The sequence below is a fragment of the Berghia stephanieae genome, chromosome 1 (assembly GCF_034508935.2).
Source record: "Berghia stephanieae isolate SIO BIC M18660-M18661 chromosome 1, UCSD_Bste_1.3, whole genome shotgun sequence".
Taxonomy (NCBI): Eukaryota; Metazoa; Mollusca; class Gastropoda; order Nudibranchia; family Aeolidiidae; genus Berghia; species Berghia stephanieae.
Genome location: NC_088360.1, coordinates 134656246 through 134667918, shown reverse-complemented (window position 1 = coordinate 134667918; position 11673 = coordinate 134656246). Strand labels below are relative to the sequence as shown.

Genomic DNA, 11673 nt, shown 5'->3' with positions numbered 1-11673 from the left:
CAACGTTCAATTACTCTCTTTGTAAAAAAGTTCTGTCGAAGGGTGGTTTTAACCCTGGGTTTCAGAAGTTTATATGAGTGGCCCCTGGTGACTGATTTTTTGTCTACTGTGAACAGCCTATCCTGAGTCGCGTACAAGCAATGTGTGAACTTATAGGTCTCAATCATATCACCTCTCAAACGCCGATAGACCATACTTGGCAGTCCTACTCTTTTCAGGCGCTGTTCATAACTCAAGTCCTTGAGTCCACTAACGACCTTTGTTGCTCGCCTAAGCACACTCTCTATAAGCTTCTTATCCTTTTTAAGGTAAGGTGCCCATACACAGTTTCCAAACTCCAAATGTGGTCGGACCAAAGTTGCAAACATTAACTTCATAGTGTCACAGTCAAGATAGTCAAAAGATCTCCTTATCAGTCCAAGCATTCTGTTAGCTTTGTTGACCTGCCTTTCCAAATGCTGTGAAAACTTGAGCTCTGGGTCCATATGAACTCCCAGATCTTTCTCCAATGTTGTCTCTTGTAAATCAATTATCTCCTCACTCCCATGTTTTCTCATTTTGTAGGTTGCTTTCTGGTTTTTGTTGCCTAAATGGAGCACTTTGCATTTGTCGGCATTAAACTTTAGCTGCCAAGTATCAGCCCAATCGACCAAACTATCAAGATCACTCTGAAGTCTCTTTATATCAACCTCACTGTCAGTCTCACCATACACTTTCGTATCATCTGCATACATAGAACACAAGCCTGATACAGACTCTGGTAAATCATTGATGAATGCTACGAAAAGTGATGGTCCAAGCACACTACCTTGTGGCACCCCACTCCTTACACACGCCCAATCAGACAACTGTCCGTTAATACAAACTTGTTGACGCCTGTCCGTAAGAAAATTAACAATCCAGGCAAGTACTTCACCTTGAACTCCAAGTGCCCTCAGTTTAACCTTTAGGCGCTCATGCGGGACAGAGTCAAATGCCTTTGAAAAATCAAGGTAAATTGCGTCTACGGAAGACCCACTGTCTAATAGAGATGTCCAGTCTTCTAGGGTAGCTAACAAGTTTGTTACACATGAACGCCCAGACACAAAGCCATGTTGGCAACCTGATAACAGTTCATTTGAGGTCAGATGGTCAATCAGGCTGTCTCTAACAATTCCTTCCATAACTTTGCATATCACACTTGTAAGGCTGACAGGCCGATAATTTCCTGGTGAACTCTTTTCTCCTTTCTTAAACAGGGGTGTGACCTGCGCTTCTTTCCAGTCTGAAGGAAGAACACCTTCCCTCAAGGATTTCTCAAACACGAGAGCCAGAGGGCCAGCAAGCTGAACAGCTAGTTCCTTTAGTACCCTAGGGTGGAAACCATCCGGACCTGGCGACTTGTTTGGATTCAAGGAAAGAAGTCGCTTTCGAACATCTTCACTGTCTATGGCTATACTCTCCAGTTTAGTGCCAGTGTCTTTCGTCTCACATTCTGGTACATCACTAAGGTCCTCATTTGTGAAAACACTACTAAAAAAGGAGTTTAGTACGTTTGCCTTTCCTTTATCAGATGACACTTTTCTTTCTCCATCCTTTAAGTCAGCCACTCCCTCTTGTGTTCTAGTTTTTGTCCTGGCGTAAGCAAAAAATGTCTTAGGGTTTTTCTTTGCGTTCTGAGCAATATTCTTTTCCAAGTTCCTAACTGCGGACCTACAAGCACTTTTAGCCTGGTTCCTAGCACTAGTGTATAGCAGGTAGTCCTTGCCATCTCTTGACAGCATATACTTTTGATAAGCGTGCTTCTTTTTCTGAATTTTAGCAGTCACATCACTGTTCATCCACTGTGGTCTGGACCTAGCAACACCAATCTTCACCTTAGGCACGCAAACCTCAATAACAGACATAACCTCCTTCTTGACTGTATTCCAAGCAACTGTTACGTCCATGTCTCTAATTGTGTCAGAAATGTTAAGAGATTGCACAGAGTCCCTAAGCATGTTATAGTCACCTTTTGTATAATTGAAACGATTCCCAAGCTGTGCTTTCCTCTCTGTATAACATTTCAAGCCAAACAGTAAAATCTGATGATGGCTTTTGCCTAATGGTGCACTATGTCTAACTGTCTCAATCATGTCTTGCTCACTGGTGAACACTAAGTCAAGAACATTTGGGGTCTGTTCATTTGGAAAATGTGTCGGCTTTTTCACATGCTGAACAAGAAAGCTGTCCCTAACAGCTTCCATAAACTTTGACGATGGATGATCACAGTCTTTGGGAGAAATTTCATCAACCCATTTCAGTGCTGGATGGTTGAAGTCGCCAACTACCAAGACATGAGACCTGCCCACTGACAATTTGACTAAAAGCTCATTTACTAGAACATCATTTTCTTTTGAACTACTGGGAGACCTATACACTGTGCCCACTAAAAGGCTATCTTTTGACTTGAGAGAAATCTCACACCACACTGACTCTTGTGCTGTTTGATTCTTGCTATCCAGCTTCACAAGTTGAGCACCATGACTTTTCTTTACCCACACTGCAACACCCCTATGGCACTGGTCCTGACCCATATTGTGAAAACAATCATAACCCTGTAGCTGTAGTTCAACTGGTTCAATCCTTCCACTGTGATTCTTTGGCAATGTCTCTGTAATACACACAATGTCTGCACCTTCATGCGCTATCACACTTAAAAGTTCACTCCTTTTATTCATTACAGAGTCTGCATTTGTGTAAAAGCATTTTAAAGGTCCATTATGTACAGGTACTGTTTTATGACTAGAGACACTCTGTACACTGTTTTTATGATTGGAGACGCTATGTACACTGGATTTATGACTTGATACACTATTTACACTGTTTTTATGACTAGAGATGCTATTTACATTGTTTTTTTGACTAGAGACACTATTTACACTGTTTTTAATACTAGAGACACTATGTACACTGTTTTTATGACTATTTACACTGTCTTTCGGCTTATTGCCTACTTTGCTTCCACCGGAGGGAAATCTTCGGTCACCCCCGACTTGTCTGCTGTTAGTCCTTTGTTTTGCTTTCTGGTGGCATTGACAACTCTCCCATATCTCACTATCCAATTCTCGTCCCCCCCCTGACTCTTGGTTTCCTCTCGCTTTTTGTTCCTCAACTCGATCAGATTCTTCATTTCCTGCCTTTCTAAAGGGTAGAGTCTTTCTTAATGTACACGTTCTTGAACTCATCTACATCTTTCAGTTTTCTAGCTTCCTTCAAGACTCTATTAACCTGCGTTTTGTCCTTGACAGTGACTAACATGGGTCTGGTTGCAATTTTGCCATCCTTTGGTCTAAGTCTCTTGCATATCACAACTTCCACTGACTGTCCCAACTGGCGACTACACAGGTCTTTCACATATTCAGTGTCAGCAGAAATCCTCTCCTCCAGCTCTGCAGCCTGACTTTCTGGGACCCCAAAAAACACCAAGTTTGATTCCCTACGAATACGGTCAGTCATCTCCTGAGTAGTTGCAGAACTAGCTTTGCTTGCCAAATCCTCCCTCTCCTTCTCTGAAATTCCCTTTGCCTTATTTCCTACTGCCTCTGTCTGAGCTTTCTTCAACTTCTCAAAGTCAGCTTTCAAACTAGAAATTTCCTTCTCCACATCATCTAAAATCGTCTGTCTAAAATCAGAAAAAAGTTCAAGACACTTCCCTTCAATCAGCTGCTCTGCTCTGATTACTGACATGGCTGGATTCTCGCAATCCTCACAGAACCAGTGTAGATGGGAGGACTTCTGTAGAATGCCATACTCAGCACCGGTGATGTCCGCACAAGATATGCAGACATGTGAATCACATCTCTCACATAACAGGAGCTGATCATCATCCTCAATGAAATCTGTGAGGCAAACTTTGCATGTGTCTGCTTGTGGCACTGACTTTTTGTCCTTGCCTTTTCCCTTTGTTTTCATTCCTGGGCCAATTTTGGCGCCAGATCCTCTCCTCGCACCAGGGCTTTTTTGTCTAATTTCTTGCTATCTGTCGCCATCCTTGAATTAAAAATGCTATTGGACAACCTAATAACACTTTCCTCCCACTCTAGTAATATTGTCACTGCCTAAATATTTCTAGAATTTAGATCAAGAAGATTGAATCAGGAGAGAAATGTAAACACGTCCGCCATCTTGGATTCACACATTGACGTTCATTGTACGTCGGCACTCCCAAAAAAAAAAAAAAGAAAGAGACACACACAAACACACTCGCACACATACACACACACACACACACACACACACACACACACACACACACACGCAGTCTCGCATCCGCTACGAACTAATTTTGCGCACCAATTTTTACTGCACTAATGCACCAAATTGCATACCTATCTATGGACACTTTTTTCCGTATCTTTTTCCCAATAAACTTTTTAAACTGGGGCGGCACCTTGATAACAGAAACGAAACCCACACGATTTCGCGAGGAATGAATCATGAAAAAAATTAGGATATAATTTCAACACAACTTTTGAAATTCTTCAAGGATTGTCCAGTACCGAATGTTTTTTGATAGAAAACAAATGCATCTTCATATCTAAACTGCTTTTGACGGTAAGCGGTAAGTTTTTTATTTATTTTTCTGTCCAAACGAATGATTTGTCCTGGTATAGAAGCTAAGTATTGATAACACCGGCGCAGCTCTCTAGTTGAGATAGAGCGATAATGTTTTCACTTTAGTAATTGTTTCACTCCCCTTTATTTTTCTACGCTAAATTAATACCGATATCACTATTTTGAAAAATTCTTGCAAGTGCCTGCTAAGAGAGAGAGAGAGAGAGAGAGAGAGAGAGAGAGAGAGAGAGAGAGAGAGAGAGAGTTTTTAAAAAACAGGTGTCTGGGGATAATGACAGCCCAGCCTTTTCGTTATCCCCAGACAGGTGTCTGGGGATAACCAATTTTCATTATCCCCAGACAGGCGTCTGGGGATAATGACAGCCTATCTAGACGTCTAAGTCTAGATTCTAATTCTATTCAGACGTCTAGATATGTAGAATAGTTGATAGAGTGAGAATGACGAGAAATGAGTTGCCAATTAATTAAGGAAAAAAATTGTCGTATCTAGTTTACTTACCTTATTTGTTGACTTTTTAACAAAAAGTACATTATTCTCATTTTCGAATGTTTTCAAATTGGAGAAAAGATGAGAATGTCTCGTTTACCGAGAGGGCCATTTTTGTTTTGCTTCACACTTCACACTTCTCATAGAAAGACCGCGAAAAGTGGAAGTTGGTCGGCTGGTCCTTGAAAGCTCACAAATACAACTTTAAACGCATAAGAGTGCTGGGAGTACAAACAGGAGCGGTGGTTTGCAACTTTAAACACATAAGAGTTCTGGAAGTACAAATAGTGGAAAGCGTTATTAGTAGTGGTAGTACAAATAATCACTTCGATGAAGAAAATCGTTTTTAATGTCGAGCTCCCCGTCCCCTTCTCCTCCTAAAAAAAAATATTAATAAAGATCAAACCCCCCCCCCTCCCCCAAAAGTAGTTTTAATTATTGCTATTGGTTGTAAATGTACATTCTTTCTGATTTTTATTCTACAAGTTAAAAACATGAAACAAACGAACGAAAAAAGATTCTTATCACAAATTCAAAAGACTTGACTTTCTTTTTTAAAAATTGAATTTGGCATTCTTTTCTCCACACATTGTTTGTTACAGATACGGCTTTGGCGAGCTGAGTCATGTGTGTGCTGTTGTAGGAGGCGTTCTTGGTCAAGAAATCATCAAGGTAATTACAAAGTAATAAACAAAAATGAATATAAGTCTAAACATAATAATATCTTATACGAATATTTCACACTCAAAACCCTTCTTCAGTCAACAACGAATAACAATAAAAACATAAACACATTACTGAAAAAACAGATTGACGACAGATCTGTCGTTGATCTGTTTTTTTTTTCTTTTTTTTTAGTAATGCATTTTACGTTTTTATTATTTTTCTTTGGCTGGAGAAGGGTTTTGAGCCCGAAACATTCCTTGTTTGGTATTTTGTTCTTTATTTAAAAAAACTTTTTTTGCTTATGACTTTTTACAGTCTCAGCATCTAGCAGCTTAGTATCACTTTGACAAGGTTTTATACAATCACTTTTCCTCGATGAGAATATTATTTTGACTGTAATGCCGTGGAATCTTGATATATTGTAAAGCCAACACTGCTGGACCAGAAAGATTGATTTACTTTATCCATTATCAATCAGGGGTGAGAATCTTCTGCCTTCAATTCCATCCAGCTCTTGTTACACTCCGCCTTTTTCCTTTAAAAAAAAAAAAAAGAAAGAAATAAAACCTGATACCGCGCCTTAATTTTCTAAACCCAAACGGTACGAAATGTTTTTGCTGAGTTTTGTGATGTCACAGTCGCTTTGTCTACCGCTGGTATGCCAGTTTGGTCTTTTCAGCCAAACGTCTAATTTGTCTTATAACTTTTTATACTGGCAATTTATTTGGTTGGTCGGAAATACGATTTGACCGTATGGTAACAGCCGTACCTCTACTCATGTTTGGGTTTCATTGTTCGTTGTTCTCATTTCACCGTTCATTGCACAATTTGAAAGAACCCAGCGTGGTGGTAGGTATTCAACTCTATCCTTTGTTCTTGAAATCAAATTTCATTTACTAAAGAAGTCTTCCTTTACACACTTAGATAAATAACAGAAAGATTAGGAGCAGTAATAGGTGTTGACTTAAAGCAGAAGTTGACGTTATAAATGTTAACTTTATGCAGATTCCTCTGTTTGGAATCAGGGAATCTTTTGATGATGAATGTGTTTCATACAATTCTTACACTCTTGCTTTTTGGAATTCTAGATGTGTTCCAAACCGCTGCATTTACATTTACAGATTTACGTGTTCCGAGATTTTCATGCTGCACTGTTCCTACAGTACAGAGATCAACTAACTGGTTGCTGGTTCAGATAACAATTGATTGATTTATAAAAATATTTTCATGATCAACAACCTCAAGCTCATTTTTGTTAACAAAAATTCCTCATCATATTTCAACTTCATTTTTCTGTTCCAGGCCGTCTCCCAAAAAGATGCCCCCCACAACAACTTCTTCTTCTTCAATGGGATGAGCGATGAGGGAATGGTGGACAAGATAACCATTTGAATCATAACGAATCTCAATCTTGTTGTTTTTCTGTCCTGGACATTTCTGGACCAATGAATGTTGTGATTTCATGGAATGCATGAATCTTGATTTGTTTGGGGTTTTTTTTGTTGTTGATGTTGATTTGTAACGCAAGTGGTTGTTTTTTTTTTATAATTTAAAATATAAATGCTCTGCTTTAAAAGTCTTGTTTTTTTTTGTTTTTGTTTTTTTTTTTTTTTGGGGGGGGGGGGGGCTAAGTGGCTTTGAAGGACTACCTCAAATCGCTTTCTGGCAATCCCCTACTTATTTAGGATGCTGTGGTGCTGTTTATTTTTGTTTTTAAGGGTGTTACGGCTCTTGCAACACATTAAGGTCATATCAGTGCCAGTAAAAAGGAAGAACATGGGATTGTATAAAAGTTCTAGAATTACAATTAAAGCACCCTAGAAAAAGTAAGATAAAGGGGAATTATATAAATAGGGAACAGATCTAGATTACAAGAGCACACTATCATTGTGCATAGTATGACATCACTTAAAAGTCTCATCCAGACACGAGCACAGGATCCCACTAAGAGAAATACACTCAAATGCTTACATTATAAATTCAAAACAAATATAATAATACATAGCAGAGAGATGATTTACAAGGAAAAAAATATCATCTCCCAAAACAATAACTATGCATTTGACTGTTTCCCTCCCAGCTAGGACTCCGGCCAGGGCCAGGACAAAACCAAGTAATCTCATTCCAAGACAAAGACAGAAAAGCATGTTGGAAAACAGATATAAGAGGATAGAAGACACAGTATGTACCCCCCTGCCCACTAAGGGAGGTCAGGAACCCCACCCAGTTTAACTCAAAATTAAAGAACTACAACGCAAATTCAAAACTTAATTTTTTGTTGTAGCACAGACAAGCTATATGTCGCAGAGACGTTGTGCTAAGACTCCTGCGCCTGTCTGACAATATCAGATTGTAAACAGAAAAGCTGTGCTCAGCATCAGCACTGTTGATCGTGGTGTATATGTACCACTTGGCACAAGCAGCCAAAGCGGGCACTTCATCAGAAATGGACTGCCAAAAATGTGGCACTCCACTAGAACCTCACTCCATCCAGGTGTGTATTGGTGGTACCAATACTACATACAAATGTATTTGTAGGATCTCCTGACTTAAACAATCTACAGTGAAAGACTGTTAAAACGAAATTGGTTAACCCAAGAAGAAATTTAGCATCTATGTTTTGCTATTAAACACTCCCAACCCCCCCCCCCCTCCAACCCAAAAAAACAAAAACATAGTCAATAGTCCCTTCCATGTCGGATCACCAGTGTTTCACTGCATATCTATCATAAAGATATGAAGTGAGTAGAAAAGTGTCAGAAGACAATAGAGAATAAAAAATTTTTTCGCGGCGGTGGTGGGGTTTGAACCTGCAACCTTATTGGTACGACAACTCCGCCTGGCAGGTGAGAGCGTGGCTCTACCGTGTGAGCTATCCACGAACACAAAAATATTCGTTTCAAACCCAAAGTCATTTCTAGATCCCTCTCTCACCCACTTCTTGAGATCGCCGATTCGTTCACCACCATCGCGAAGTAATTTTGACCAGCAGTTAAGCTTAATAGCCAATATTCTCATCACAAACATATAACATAGAAACGATTGAGAAATGGAGTATGCTCCAGTGTATGGGGTGAATTTTTAATTCAGAAAAGTGAGTGGAGCAGGCACTTATGTTGGTAACAACAAGATATGAAGTGAGTAGAAAAGTGCCAGAAGACAATAGAGAATAAAAATTTTTTTCGCGGTGGTGGTGGGGTTTGAACCTGCGACCTTATTGGTACGACAACTCCGCCTGGCAGGTGAGAGCGTGGCTCTACCGTGTGAGCTATCCACGAACACAAAAATATTCGTTTCAAACCCAAAGTCATTTCTAGATCCCTCTCTCACCCACTTCTTGAGATCGCCGATTCGTTCACACCCATCGCGAAGTAATTTTGACCAGCAGTTAAGCTTAATAGCCAATATTCTCATCACAAACATATAACATAGAAACGATTGAGACATGGAGTATGCTCCGGTGTATGGGGTGAATTTTTAATTCAGAAAAGTGAGTGGAGCAGGCACTTATGTTGGTAACAACAAGATATGAAGTGAGTAGAAAAGTGCCAGAAGACAATAGAGAATAAAAATTTTTTTTCGCGGTGGTGGTGGGGTTTGAACCTGCGACCTTATTGGTACGAAACTCCGCCTGGCAGGTGAGAGCGTGGCTCTAACGTGTGAGCTATCCACGAACACAAAAATATTCGTTTCAAACCCAAAGTCATTTCTAGATCCCTCTCTCCACCACTTCTTGAGATCGCCGATTCGTTCACCTCCATCGCGAAGTAATTTTGACCAGCAGTTAAGCTTAATAGCCAATATTCTCATCACAAACATATAACATAGAAACGATTGAGACATGGAGTATGCTCCGGTGTATGGGGTGAATTTTTAATTCAGAAAAGTGAGTGGAGCAGGCACTTATGTTGGTAACAACAAGATATGAAGTGAGTAGAAAAGTGCCAGAAGACAATAGAGAATAAAAATTTTTTTCGCGGACGGTGATGTGGTTTGAACTGCAACCTTTGGTAAACATACTTCGCCTGGCAGGTGGAGACGGTGGCGTCTCAACAGTGTGAGAGCTATCCAGAACACAAAATATTCGTTTCAAACCAAGTCATTTCTAGATCCCTCTCTGAACCACATTCTTGAGACGCCGATTCTTCACCACCATCGCGAAGTAATTTTGACCAGCAGTTAAGCTTAATAAGCCAATATTTCATCACAAACATATAAAATAGAAACATTGAGACATGGAGTATGCTCCGGTTATGGCGTGAATTTTTTAATCAGAAAAGTGCGTGGAGCAGGCACTTATGTGGTAACAACAAGATATGAAGTCAGTAGAAAAGTGCCAGAAGTCAATAGATAAAAGTTTTTTTGTGATGAGAATATTGGCTATTAAGCTTAACTGCTGGTCAAAATTACTTCGCGATGGTGGTGAACGAATCGGCGATCTCAAGAAGTGGGTGAGAGAGGGATCTAGAAATGACTTTGGGTTTGAAACGAATATTTTTGTGTTCGTGGATAGCTCACACGGTAGAGCCACGCTCTCACCTGCCAGGCGGAGTTGTCGTACCAATAAGGTCGCAGGTTCAAACCCCACCACCGCCGCGAAAAAATTTTTTTATTCTCTATTGTCTTCTGGCACTTTTCTACTCACTTCATATCTTGTTGTTACCAACATAAGTGCCTGCTCCACTCACTTTTCTGAATTAAAAATTCACCCCATACACCGGAGCATACTCCATGTCTCAATCGTTTCTATGTTATATGTTTGTGATGAGAATATTGGCTATTAAGCTTAACTGCTGGTCAAAATTACTTCGCGATGGTGGTGAACGAATCGGCGATCTCAAGAAGTGGGTGAGAGAGGGATCTAGAAATGACTTTGGGTTTGAAACGAATATTTTTGTGTTCGTGGATAGCTCACACGGTAGAGCCACGCTCTCACCTGCCAGGCGGAGTTGTCTTACCAATAAGGTCATAGGTTCAAACCCCACCACCGCCGCGAAAAAATTTTTATTCTCTATTGTCTTCTGGCACTTTTCTACTCACTTCATATCTTGTTGTTACCAACATAAGTGCCTGCTCCACTCACTTTTCTGAATTAAAAATTCACCCCATACACCGGAGCATACTCCATGTCTCAATCGTTTCTATGTTATATGTTTGTGATGAGAATATTGGCTATTAAGCTTAACTGCTGGTCAAAATTACTTCGCGATGGTGGTGAACGAATCGGCGATCTCAAGAAGTGGGTGAGAGAGGGATCTAGAAATGACTTTGGGTTTGAAACGAATATTTTTGTGTTCGTGGATAGCTCACACGGTAGAGCCACGCTCTCACCTGCCAGGCGGAGTTGTCGTACCAATAAGGTCGCAGGTTCAAACCCCACCACCGCCGCGAAAAAAATTTTTATTCTCTATTGTCTTCTGGCACTTTTCTACTCACTTCATATCTTGTTGTTACCAACATAAGTGCCTGCTCCACTCACTTTTCTGAATTAAAAATTCACCCATACACCGGAGCATACTCCATGTCTCAATCGTTTCTATGTTATATGTTTGTGATGAGAATATTGGCTATTAAGCTTAACTGCTGGTCAAAATTACTTCGCGATGGTGGTGAACGAATCGGCGATCTCAAGAAGTGGGTGAGAGAGGGATCTAGAAATGACTTTGGGTTTGAAACGAATATTTTTGTGTTCGTGGATATGCTCCCACGGTAGAGCCACGCTCTCACCTGCCAGGCGGAGTTGTCGTACCAATAAGGTCGCAGGTTCAAACCCCACCACCGCCGCGAAAAAAATTTTTATTCTCTATTGTCTTCTGACACTTTTCTACTCACTTCATATCTTGTTATTACCAACATAAGTGCCTGCTCCACTCACTTTTCTGAATTAAAAATTCACCCCATACACCGGAGCATACTCCATGTCT

At 40.2% G+C, this 11673-nt stretch overlaps 1 long non-coding RNA gene across 1 annotated transcript in view; it reads left to right on the top strand.

The window, feature by feature from the left end:
• The window catches only part of LOC144965580 (uncharacterized), a 13362-nt gene extending 6037 nt beyond the window's left edge, over positions 1-7325 (top strand). The window contains exons 2-3 of the long non-coding RNA XR_013644063.1: positions 5686-5755; positions 7052-7325. This is a non-coding gene — a long non-coding RNA (uncharacterized LOC144965580). The remainder of the gene's footprint in view (positions 1-5685; positions 5756-7051) is intronic.
• Positions 7326-11673: the final 4348 nt, after the last annotated feature.